This window comes from Dendropsophus ebraccatus, chromosome 13 (genome assembly GCF_027789765.1).
Source record: "Dendropsophus ebraccatus isolate aDenEbr1 chromosome 13, aDenEbr1.pat, whole genome shotgun sequence".
In the NCBI taxonomy this organism is placed as follows: Eukaryota; Metazoa; Chordata; class Amphibia; order Anura; family Hylidae; genus Dendropsophus; species Dendropsophus ebraccatus.
The window spans coordinates 3,672,636-3,686,577 of record NC_091466.1 but is presented as its reverse complement, the minus strand read 5'-3'; the positions used below and the strand labels follow the sequence as shown (position 1 = coordinate 3,686,577).

At 48.3% G+C, this 13,942-nt stretch overlaps 1 protein-coding gene across 2 annotated transcripts in view; it reads right to left on the bottom strand.

The window, feature by feature from the left end:
- ZNF687 (zinc finger protein 687) overlaps nucleotides 1-13,942 on the bottom strand; it is a 49,253-nt gene that overhangs the window by 35,150 nt on the left and 161 nt on the right. The window lies entirely within an intron of this gene.

Genomic DNA, 13,942 nt, shown 5'->3' with positions numbered 1-13,942 from the left:
GCCTGACCCAGACCCCCCAGGAGGAAGACATTACAGGTGACACAGGAGGGGACCTGCCTGACCCAGACCCCCAGGAGGAAGACATTACAGGTGACACAGGAGACCTGCCTGACCCCCAGGAGGAAGACATTACAGGTGACACAGGAGGAGACCTGCCTGACCCAGACCCCCAGGAGGAAGACATTACAGGTGACACAGGAGGGGACCTGCCTGACCCAGACCCCCAGGAGGAAGACATTACAGGTGACACAGGAGGAGACCTGCCTGACCCCCAGGAGGAAGACAATACAGGTGACACAGGAGGAGACCTGCCTGACCCAGACCCCCAGGAGGAAGACATTACAGGTGACACAGGAGGAGACCTGCCTGACCCCCAGGAGGAAGACATTACAGGTGACACAGGAGGGGACCTGCCTGACCCCCAGGAGGAAGACATTACAGGTGACACAGGAGGAGACCTGCCTGACCCCCAGGAGGAAGACATTACAGGTGACACAGGAGGGGACCTGCCTGACCCAGACCCCCAGGAGGAAGACATTACAGGTGACACAGAGGAGACCTGCCTGACCCAGACCCCCAGGAGGAAGACATTACAGGTGACACAGGAGGAGACCTGCCTGACCCCCAGGAGGAAGACATTACAGGTGACACAGGAGGAGACCTGCCTGACCCAGACCCCCAGGAGGAAGACATTACAGGTGACACAGGAGGAGACCTGCCTGACCCCCAGGAGGAAGACATTACAGGTGACACAGGAGGGGACCTGCCTGACCCAGACCCCCAGGAGGAAGACATTACAGGTGACACAGGAGGAGACCTGCCTGACCCAGACCCCCAGGAGGAAGACATTACAGGTGACACAGGAGGGGACCTGCCTGACCCCCAGGAGGAAGACATTACAGGTGACACAGGAGGGGAACCTGCCTGACCCAGACCCCCAGGAGGAAGACATTACAGGTGACACAGGAGGAGACCTGCCTGACCCAGACCCCCAGGAGGAAGACATTACAGGTGACACAGGGAGGATACCTGCCTGACCCAGACCCCCAGGAGGAAGACATTACAGGTGACACAGGAGGAGACCTGCCTGACCCAGACCCCCAGGAGGAAGACATTACAGGTGACACAGGAGGAGACCTGCCTGACCCCCAGGAGGAAGACATTACAGGTGACACAGGAGGAGACCTGCCAGACCCCCAGGAGGAAGACATTACAGGTGACACAGGAGGAGACCTGCCTGACCCCCAGGAGGAAGACATTACAGGTGACACAGGAGGAGACCTGCCTGACCCTGACCCCCAGGAGGAAGACATTACAGGTGACACAGGAGGGGACCTGCCTGACCCCCAGGAGGAAGACATTACAGGTGACACAGGAGGAGACCTGCCTGACCCCCAGGAGGAACACATTACAGGTGACACAGGAGGGGACCTGCCTGACCCCCAGGAGGAAGACATTACAGGTGACACAGGAGGAGACCTGCCTGACCCAGACCCCCCAGTAGGAAGACATTACAGGTGACACAGGAGGGGACCTGCCTGACCCCCAGGAGGAAGACATTACAGGTGACACAGGAGGGGACCTGCCTGACCCCAGGAGGAAGACATTACAGGTGACACAGGAGGGGACCTGCCTGACCCCAGGAGGAAGACATTACAAGTGACACAGGAGGGACCTGCCTGACCCAGAACCCCTAGGAGGAAGACATTACAGGTGACACAGGAGGGGACCTGCCTGACCCAGACCCCCCAGGAGGAAGACATTACAGGTGACACAGGAGGGGACCTGCCTGACCCAGACCCCCAGTAGGAAGACATTACAGGTGACACAGGAGGGGACCTGCCTGACCCCCAGGAGGAAGACATTACAGGTGACACAGGAGGTGACCTGCCTGACCCCCAGGAGGAAGACATTACAGGTGACACAGGAGGAGACCTGCCTGACCCTGACCCCCAGGAGGAAGACATTACAGGTGACACAGGAGGAGACCTGCTTGACCCCCAGGAGGAAGACATTACAGGTGACACAGGAAGGAGACCTGCCTGACCCAGAACCCCCAGGAGGAAGACATTACAGGTGACACAGGAGGGGACCTGCCTGACCCAGACCCCCAGGAGGAAGACATTACAGGTGACACAGGAGGAGACCTGCCTGACCCAGACCCCCAGGAGGAAGACATTACAGGTGACACAGGAGGGGACCTGCCTGACCCAGACCCCCAGGAGGAAGACATTACAGGTGACACAGAGGGGACCTGCCTGACCAGACCCCAGGAGGAAGACATTACAGGTGACACAGGAGGGGACCTGCCTGACCCAGACCCCCAGTAGGAAGACATTACAGGTGACACAGGAGGGGACCTGCCTGACCCCCAGGAGGAAGACATTACAGGTGACACAGGAGGGGACCTGCCTGACCCAGACCCCCAGGAGGAAGACATTACAGGTGACACAGGAGGGGACCTGCCTGACCCAGACCCCCCAGGAGGAAGACATTACAGGTGACACAGGAGGGGACCTGCCTGACCCAGACCCCCCAGGAGGAAGACATTACAGGTGACACAGGAGGGGACCGGCCTGACCCCCAGGAGGAAGACATTACAGGTGACACAGGAGGAGACCTGCCTGACCCCCAGGAGGAAGACATTACAGGTGACACAGGAGGGGACCTGCCTGACCCAGACCCCCTAGGAAGGAAGACATTACAGGTGACACAGGAGGGGACCTGCCTGACCCAGACCCCCAGGAGGAAGACATTACAGGTGACACAGGAGGGGACCTGCCTGACCCAGACCCCCAGGAGGAAGACATTACAGGTGACACAGGAGGGGACCTGCCTGACCCAGACCCACAGTAGGAAGACATTACAGGTGACACAGGAGGGGACCTGCCTGACCCAGACCCCCAGGAGGAAGACATTACAGGTGACACAGGAGGAGACCTGCCTGACCCCCAGGAGGAAGACATTACAGGTGACACAGGAGGAGACCTGCCTGACCCAGACCCCCCAGGAGGAAGACATTACAGGTTGACACAGGAGGGGACCTGCCTGACCCAGACCCCCAGGAGGAAGACATTACAGGTGACACAGGAGACCTGCCTGACCCCCAGGAGGAAGACATTACAGGTGACACAGGAGGAGACCTGCCTGACCCAGACCCCCAGGAGGAAGACATTACAGGTGACACAGGAGGGGACCTGCCTGACCCAGACCCCCAGGAGGAAGACATTACAGGTGACACAGGAGGAGACCTTCCTGACCCCCAGAGGAAGACAATACAGGTGACACAGGAGGAGACCTGCCTGACCCAGACCCCCAGGAGGAAGACATTACAGGTGACACAGGAGGAGACCTGCCTGACCCCCAGGAGGAAGACATTACAGGTGACACAGGAGGGGACCTGCCTGACCCCCAGGAGGAAGACATTACAGGTGACACAGGAGGAGACCTGCCTGACCCCCAGGAGGAAGACATTACAGGTGACACAGGAGGGGACCTGCCTGACCCAGACCCCCAGGAGGAAGACATTACAGGTGACACAGGAGGAGACCTGCCTGACCCAGACCCCCAGGAGGAAGACATTACAGGTGACACAGGAGGAGACCTGCCTGACCCCCAGGAGGAAGACATTACAGGTGACACAGGAGGGAGACCTGCCTGACCCAGACCCCAGGAGGAAGACATTACAGGTGACACAGGAGGAGACCTGCCTGACCCCCAGGAGGAAGACATTACAGGTGACACAGGAGGGGACCTGCCTGACCCAGACCCCCAGGAGGAAGACATTACAGGTGACACAGGAGGAGACCTGCCTGACCCAGACCCCCAGGAGGAAGACATTACAGGTGACACAGGAGGGGACCTGCCTGACCCCCAGGAGGAAGACATTACAGGTGACACAGGAGGGGACCTGCCTGACCCAGACCCCCAGGAGGAAGACATTACAGGTGACACAGGAGGAGACCTGCCTGACCCAGACCCCCAGGAGGAAGACATTACAGGTGACACAGGAGGAGACCTGCCTGACCCAGACCCCCAGGAGGAAGACATTACAGGTGACACAGGAGGAGACCTGCCTGACCCAGACCCCCAGGAGGAAGACATTACAGGTGACACAGGAGGAGACCTGCCTGACCCCCAGGAGGAAGACATTACAGGTGACACAGGAGGAGACCTGCCAGACCCCAGGGTGAAGACATTACAGGTGACACAGGAGGAGACCTGCCTGACCCCCAGGAGGAAGACATTACAGGTGACACAGGAGGAGACCTGCCTGACCCTGACCCCCAGGAGGAAGACATTACAGGTGACACAGGAGGGGACCTGCCTGACCCCCAGGAGGAAGACATTACAGGTGACACAGGAGGAGACCTGCCTGACCCCCAGGAGGAACACATTACAGGTGACACAGGAGGGGACCTGCCTGACCCCCAGGAGGAAGACATTACAGGTGACACAGGAGGAGACCTGCCTGACCCAGACCCCCCAGTAGGAAGACATTACAGGTGACACAGGAGGGGACCTGCCTGACCCCCAGGAGGAAGACATTACAGGTGACACAGGAGGGGACCTGCCTGACCCCCAGGAGGAAGACATTACAGGTGACACAGGAGGGGACCTGCCTGACTCCCAGGAGGAAGACATTACAAGTGACACAGGAGGGGACCTGCCTGACCCAGACCCCCTAGGAGGAAGACATTACAGGTGACACAGGAGGGGACCTGCCTGACCCAGACCCCCCAGGAGGAAGACATTACAGGTGACACAGGAGGGGACCTGCCTGACCCAGACCCCCAGTAGGAAGACATTACAGGTGACACAGGAGGGGACCTGCCTGACCCCCAGGAGGAAGACATTACAGGTGACACAGGAGGGGACCTGCCTGACCCCCAGGAGGAAGACATTACAGGTGACACAGGAGGAGACCTGCCTGACCCTGACCCCCAGGAGGAAGACATTACAGGTGACACAGGAGGAGACCTGCTTGACCCCCAGGAGGAAGACATTACAGGTGACACAGGAGGAGACCTGCCTGACCCAGACCCCCAGGAGGAAGACATTACAGGTGACACAGGAGGGGACCTGCCTGACCCAGACCCCCAGGAGGAAGACATTACAGGTGACACAGGAGGAGACCTGCCTGACCCAGACCCCCAGGAGGAAGACATTACAGGTGACACAGGAGGGGACCTGCCTGACCCAGACCCCCAGGAGGAAGACATTACAGGTGACACAGAAGGGGACCTGCCTGACCCAGACCCCCAGGAGGAAGACATTACAGGTGACACAGGAGGGGACCTGCCTGACCCAGACCCCCAGTAGGAAGACATTACAGGTGACACAGGAGGGGACCTGCCTGACCCCCAGGAGGAAGACATTACAGGTGACACAGGAGGGGACCTGCCTGACCCAGACCCCCAGGAGGAAGACATTACAGGTGACACAGGAGGGGACCTGCCTGACCCAGACCCCCCAGGAGGAAGACATTACAGGTGACACAGGAGGGGACCTGCCTGACCCAGACCCCCAGTAGGAAGACATTACAGGTGACACAGGAGGGGACCTGCCTGACCCCCAGGAGGAAGACATTACAGGTGACACAGGAGGAGACCTGCCTGACCCCCAGGAGGAAGACATTACAGGTGACACAGGAGGGGACCTGCCTGACCCAGACCCCCTAGGAGGAAGACATTACAGGTGACACAGGAGGGGACCTGCCTGACCCAGACCCCCAGGAGGAAGACATTACAGGTGACACAGGAGGGGACCTGCCTGACCCAGACCCCCAGGAGGAAGACATTACAGGTGACACAGGAGGGGACCTGCCTGACCCAGACCCACAGTAGGAAGACATTACAGGTGACACAGGAGGGGACCTGCCTGACCCCCAGGAGGAAGACATTACAGGTGACACAGGAGGGGACCTGCCTGACCCCCAGGAGGAAGACATTACAGGTGACACAGGAGGAGACCTGCCTGACCCTGACCCCCAGGAGGAAGACATTACAGGTGACACAGGAGGAGACCTGCCTGACCCAGACCCCCAGGAGGAAGACATTACAGGTGACACAGGAGGAGACCTGCCTGACCCAGACCCCCAGGAGGAAGACATTACAGGTGACACAGGAGGGGACCTGCCTGACCCAGACCCCCAGGAGGAAGACATTACAGGTGACACAGGAGGGGACCTGCCTGACCCAGACCCCCAGGACAATGTAATATACACGGCCGCAATGTAATATACACGGCCGCAATGTAATATACAGGAGCACAATGTAATATACAGGAGCACAATGTAATATACACGGCCGCAATGTTATATACACGTCCAATGTAATATACACGGCCGCAATCTAATATACACGGCCGCAATCTAATATACACGGCCGCAATCTAATATACACGGCCGCAATCTAATATACACGGCCGCAATGTAATATACACGGCCGCAATGTAATATACAGGAGCACAATGTAATATACACGGCCACAATGTAATATACACGGCCGCAATGTAATATACAGGAGCACAATGTAATATACACGGCCACAATGTAATATACACGGCCACAATGTAATATACAGGAGCACAATGTAATATACACGGCCACAATGTAATATACACGGCCACTATGTAATATACAGGAGCACAATGTAATATACAAGGCCGCAATGTAATATACACGGCCGCAATGTAATATACACGGCCGCAATGTAATATACACGGCCGCAATGTAATATACAGGAGCACAATGATATATACAGGACAATGTAATATACACGGCCGCAATGTAATATACAGGAGCACAATGTAATATATAGGAGCACAATGTAATATACACGGCCACAATGTTATATACACGGCCGCAATCTAATATACACGGCCGCAATGTAATATACACGGCCGTAATGTAATATACACGGCCGCAATGTAATATACACGGCCGCAATGTAATATACACGTCTGCAATGTAATATACAGGAGCACAATGTAATATACACGGCCACAATGTAATATACACGGCCGCAATGTAATATACAGGAGCACAATGTAATATACACGGCCACAATGTAATATACACGGCCACTATGTAATATACACGGCCACAATGTAATATACACGGCCACAATGTAATATACAGGACAATGTAATATACACGGCCACAATGTAATATACACGGCCGCAATGTAATATACAGGACAATGTAATATACAGGAGCACAATGTAATATACAGGACAATGTAATATACACGGCCACAATGTAATATACACGGCCGCAATGTAATATACAGGAGCACAATGTAATATACACGTCTGCAATGTAATATACACGGCCGCAATGTAATATACAGGAGCACAATGTAATATACACGGCCGCAATGTAATATACACGGCCGCAATGTAATTTACACGGCCACAATGTAATATACACGGCCACAATGTAATATACAGGAGCACAATGTAATATACACGGCCGCAATGTAATATACAGGAGCACAATGTAATATACAGGACAATGTAATATACACGGCCGCAATTTAATATACAGGAGCACAATGTAATATACACGGCCACAATGTAATATACACGGCCACTATGTAATATACACGGCCACAATGTAATATACACGTCCGCAATGTAATATACACGGCCACAATGTAAAATACAGGAGCACAATGTAATATACAGGAGCACAATGTAATATACACGGCCACAATGTAATATACAGGACCACAATGTAATATACACGGCCGCAATGTAATATACACGGCCGCAATGTAATATACAGGAGCACAATGTAATATACAGGAGCACAATGTAATATACACGGCCACAATGTAATATACACGGCCACAATGTTATATACACGTCCGCAATGTAATATACACAGCCACAATGTAATATACACAGCCACAATGTAATATACACAGCCGCAATGTAATATACAGGAGCACAATGTAATATACACGGCCACAATGTAATATACACGGCCACAATGTAATATACACAGCCACAATGTAATATACAGGAGCACAATGTAATATACACGGCCACAATGTAATATACACGGCCACAATGTAATATACAGGGAGACAATGTAATATACACGGCCGCAATGTAATATACAGGAGCACAATGTAATATACACGGCCACAATGTAATATACACGGCCACAATGTAATATACAGGAGCACAATGTAATATACACGGCCACTATGTAATATACACGGCCACTATGTAATATACACGGCCACAATGTAATATACAGGGAGACAATGTAATATACACGGCCGCAATGTAATATACAGGAGCACAATGTAATATACACGGCCACAATGTAATATACACGGCCACAATGTAATATACAGGAGCACAATGTAATATACAGGACAATGTAATATACACGGCCACAATGTAATATACAGGACAATGTAATATACACGGCCACAATGTAAAATACACGGCCACAATGTAATATACAGGAGCACAATGTAATATACACGTCCGCAATGTAATATACACGGCCACAATGTAATATACACGGCCACAATGTAATATACACGGCCACAATGTAATATACAGGAGCACAATGTAATATACAGGACAATGTAATATGCACGTCCGCAATGTAATATACACGGCCACAATGTAATATACAGGAGCACAATGTAATATACACGGCCGCAATGTAATATACAGGAGCACAATGTAATATACACGGCCGCAATGTTATATACACGTCCGCAATGTAATATACACGGCCGCAATCTAATATACACGGCCGTAATGTAATATACACGGCCGCAATGTAATATACACGGCCGCAATGTAATATACAGGACAATGTAATATACAGGAGCACAATGTAATATACACGGCCACAATGTAATATACACGGCCACAATGTAATATACACGTCCGCAATGTAATATACACGGCCACAATGTAATATACACGGCCACAATGTAATATACAGGAAAATGTAATATACACGGCCACAATGTAATATACACGGCCACAATGTAATATACAGGAAAATGTAATATACACGGCCACAATGTAATATACACGGCCACAATGTAATATACACGTCCGCAATGTAATATACACGGCCACAATGTAATATACAGGACAATGTAATATACACGGCCACAATGTAATATAAAGGACCACAATGTAATATACACGGCCGCAATGTAATATACACGGCCACAATGTAATATACACGGCCACAATGTAATATACACGGCCACTATGTAATATACAGGAGCACAATGTAATATACACGGCCACTATGTAATATACACGGCCACAATGTAATATACACGGCCACAATGTAATATACACGGCCACAATGTAATATACAGGAGCACAATGTAATATACACGGCCACAATGTAATATACAGGACAATGTAATATACACGGCCACAATGTAATATACAGGACAATGTAATATACACGGCCACAATGTAATATACAGGAGCACAATGTAAATACAGGAGCACAATTGTAATATACACGGCGCATGTAATATACACGGCCACAATGTAATATACAGGAGCACAATGTAATATACACGGCCACAAGTAATATACCAGGAGCACATGTAATATACACGGCCACAATGTTATATACACGTCCGCAATGTAATATACACGGCCGCAATGTAATATACAGGACAATGTAATATACACGGCCACAATGTAATATACAGGACCACAATGTAATATACACGGCCGCAATGTAATATACACGGCCGCAATGTAATATACACGGCCACAATGTAATATACAGGAGCACAATGTAATATACACGGCCACTATGTAATATACACGGCCGCAATGTATTATACAGGACAATGTAATATACAGGACAATGTAATATACAGGAGCACAATGTAATATACACGTCCGCAATGTAATATACACGGCCACAATGTAATATACACGGCCACAATGTAATATACACGGCCACAATGTAATATACAGGAGCACAATGTAATATACAAGGCCACAATGTAATATACACGGCCACTATGTAATATACACGGCCACAATGTAATATACAGGAGCACAATGTAATATACACGGCCACAATGTAATATACAGGAGCACAATGTAATATACACGGCCACAATGTAATATACAGGACAATGTTATATACACGGCCACAATGTTATATACACGGCCACAATGTAATATACAGGACAATGTAATATACACGGCCACAATGTAATATACAGGACAATGTAATATACACGGCCACAATGTTATATACACGGCCACAATGTAATATACAGGAGCACAATGTAATATACAGGAGCACAATGTAATATACACGGCCACAATGTTATATACACGTCCGCAATGTAATATACACGTCCGCAATGTAATATACAGGACAATGTAATATACACGGCCGCAATGTAATATACAGGACCACAATGTAATATACACGGCCGCAATGTAATATACAGGAGCACAATGTAATATACAGGAGCACAATGTTATATACACGGCCACAATGTAATATACAGGAGCACAATGTAATATACACGGCCACTATGTAATATACACGGCCACAATGTTATATACACGTCCGCAATCTAATATACACGGCCGCAATCTAATATACACGGCCGCAATGTAATATACACGGCCGTAATGTAATATACACGGCCGCAATGTAATATACAGGAGCACAATGTAATATACACGGCCACAATGTAATATACAGGAGCACAATGTAATATACACGGCCACAATGTAATATACACGGCCACAATGTAATATACAGGAGCACAATGTAATATACACGGCCACAATGTAATATACAGGACAATGTTATATACACGGCCACAATGTAATATACAGGAGCACAATGTAATATACACGGCCACAATGTTATATACACGTCCGCAATGTAATATACACGGCCACAATGTAATATACACGGCCACAATGTAATATACAGGACAATGTAATATATACGGCCACAATGTAATATACAGGACCACAATGTAATATACACGGCCGCAATGTAATATACACGGCCGCAATGTAATATACACGGCCGCAATCTAATATACACGGCCGCAATCTAATATACACGGCCGCAATGTAATATACACGGCCGTAATGTAATATACACGGCCGCAATGTAATATACAGGAGCACAATGTAATATACACGGCCACAATGTAATATACAGGAGCACAATGTAATATACACGGCCACAATGTAATATACACGGCCACAATGTAATATACAGGAGCACAATGTAATATACACGGCCACAATGTAATATACAGGACAATGTAATATACACGGCCACAATGTAATATACAGGACAATGTTATATACACGGCCACAATGTAATATACAGGAGCACAATGTAATATACACGGCCGCAATGTAATATACAGGAGCACAATGTAATATACACGGCCGCAATGTAATATACAGGAGCACAATGTAATATACAGGAGCACAATGTTATATACACGTCCGCAATGTAATATACACGGCCACAATGTTATATACACGTCCGCAATGTAATATACACGGCCACAATGTAATATACACGGCCACAATGTAATATACACGGCCACAATGTAATATACACGGCCGCAATGTAATATACACGGCCGCAATGTAATATACACGGCCACAATGTAATATACAGGAGCACAATGTAATATACAGGAGCACAATGTAATATACACGGCCACTATGTAATATACAGGAGCACAATGTAATATACACGGCCACAATGTTATATACAGGAGCACAATGTAATATACACGGCCACTATGTAATATACAGGAGCACAATGTAATATACACGGCCAGAATGTTATATACAGGAGCACAATGTAATATACAGGACAATGTAATATACACGGCCGCAATGTTATATACACGTCCGCAATGTAATATACAGGACAATGTAATATACACGGCCGCAATGTTATATACACGTCCGCAATGTAATATACAGGACAATGTAATATACACGGCCACAATGTAATATACAGGAGCACAATGTAATATACACGGCCACAATGTAATATACAGGAGCACTATGCAATATACACGGCCGCAATGTATTATACAGGACAATGTAATATACAGGAGCACAATGTAATATACACGGCCACAATGTAATATACACGGCCACAATGTAATATACACGGCCACAATGTAATATACACGGCCACTATGTAATATACAGGAGCACAATGTAATATACAGGAGCACAATGTAATATACAAGGCCACAATGTAATATACACGGCCACTATGTAATATACACGGCCACAATGTAATATACAGGAGCACAATGTAATATACAGGAGCACAATGTAATATACAGGAGCACAATGTAATATACACGGCCACAATGTAATATACAGGACAATGTAATATACACGGCCACAATGTAATATACAGGACAATGTAATATACACGACCACTATGCAATATACACGGCCGCAATGTAATATACAGGACAATGTAATATACAGGAGCACAATGTAATATACAGGAGCACAATGTAATATACACGGCCACAATGTAATATACACGTCCGCAATGTAATATACAGGACAATGTAATATACACGGCCACAATGTTATATACACGGCCACAATGTAATATACAGGAGCACAATGTAATATACAGGAGCACAATGTAATATACACGGCCACAATGTTATATACACGTCCGCAATGTAATATACACGGCCGCAATGTAATATACAGGACCACAATGTAATATACACGGCCGCAATGTAATATACAGGAGCACAATGTAATATACACGGCCACAATGTAATATACACGGCCACAATGTAATATACAGGAGCACAATGTAATATACACGGCCACTATGTAATATACACGGCCACAATGTTATATACACGTCCGCAATCTAATATACACGGCCGCAATCTAATATACACGGCCGCAATCTAATATACACGGCCGCAATGTAATATACACGGCCGCAATGTAATATACAGGAGCACAATGTAATATACACGGCCACAATGTAATATACACGGCCACAATGTAATATACAGGAGCACAATGTAATATACACGTCCGCAATGTAATATATACGGCCACAATGTAATATACACGACCACAATGTAATATACAGGACAATGTAATATATACGGCCACAATGTAATATACAGGACCACAATGTAATATACACGGCCGCAATGTAATATACACGGCCGCAATGTAATATACACGGCCGCAATGTAATATACACGGCCACAATGTAATATACAGGAGCACAATGTAATATACACGGCCACTATGTAACATACAGGACAATGTAATATACACGGCCACAATGTAATATACAGGAGCACAATGTAATATACACGGCCACAATGTAATATACAGGACAATGTAATATACACGGCCACAATGTAATATACAGGAGCACAATGTAATATACACGGCCACTATGTAAAATACAGGACAATGTAATATACACGGCCACAATGTAATATACACGGCCACTATGTAATATACAGGACAATGTAATATACACGGCCACAATGTAATATACACGGCCACTATGTAATATGCTCCTCAGGAACCTCATCACCTAGGGGTATGGATTAGTCATAAGCTCCACCCTATTAGTGTAGGCTCCGCCCCTGAGGAGCAGCCTCAGCTATTATATGAGGTAATGTCCAGCATCTCTCCTCCTGAGGCGCCCCGGCGCTGTCTCCCATAGGCCTCCCCTGATACACCACACTCCTCCAGCTACAGGGACACTAATGCCAGGCTTCCTCCCTCACACTTATATAACCTCAAGAGTGGCGATACTACTAGGCTCCACCCCTGAGGATCGTTCCATAGCTCCGCCCATGCGGGTAACACAACTAGGCCCCGCCCTTCCTTAGTACAGCAATGGACGCCG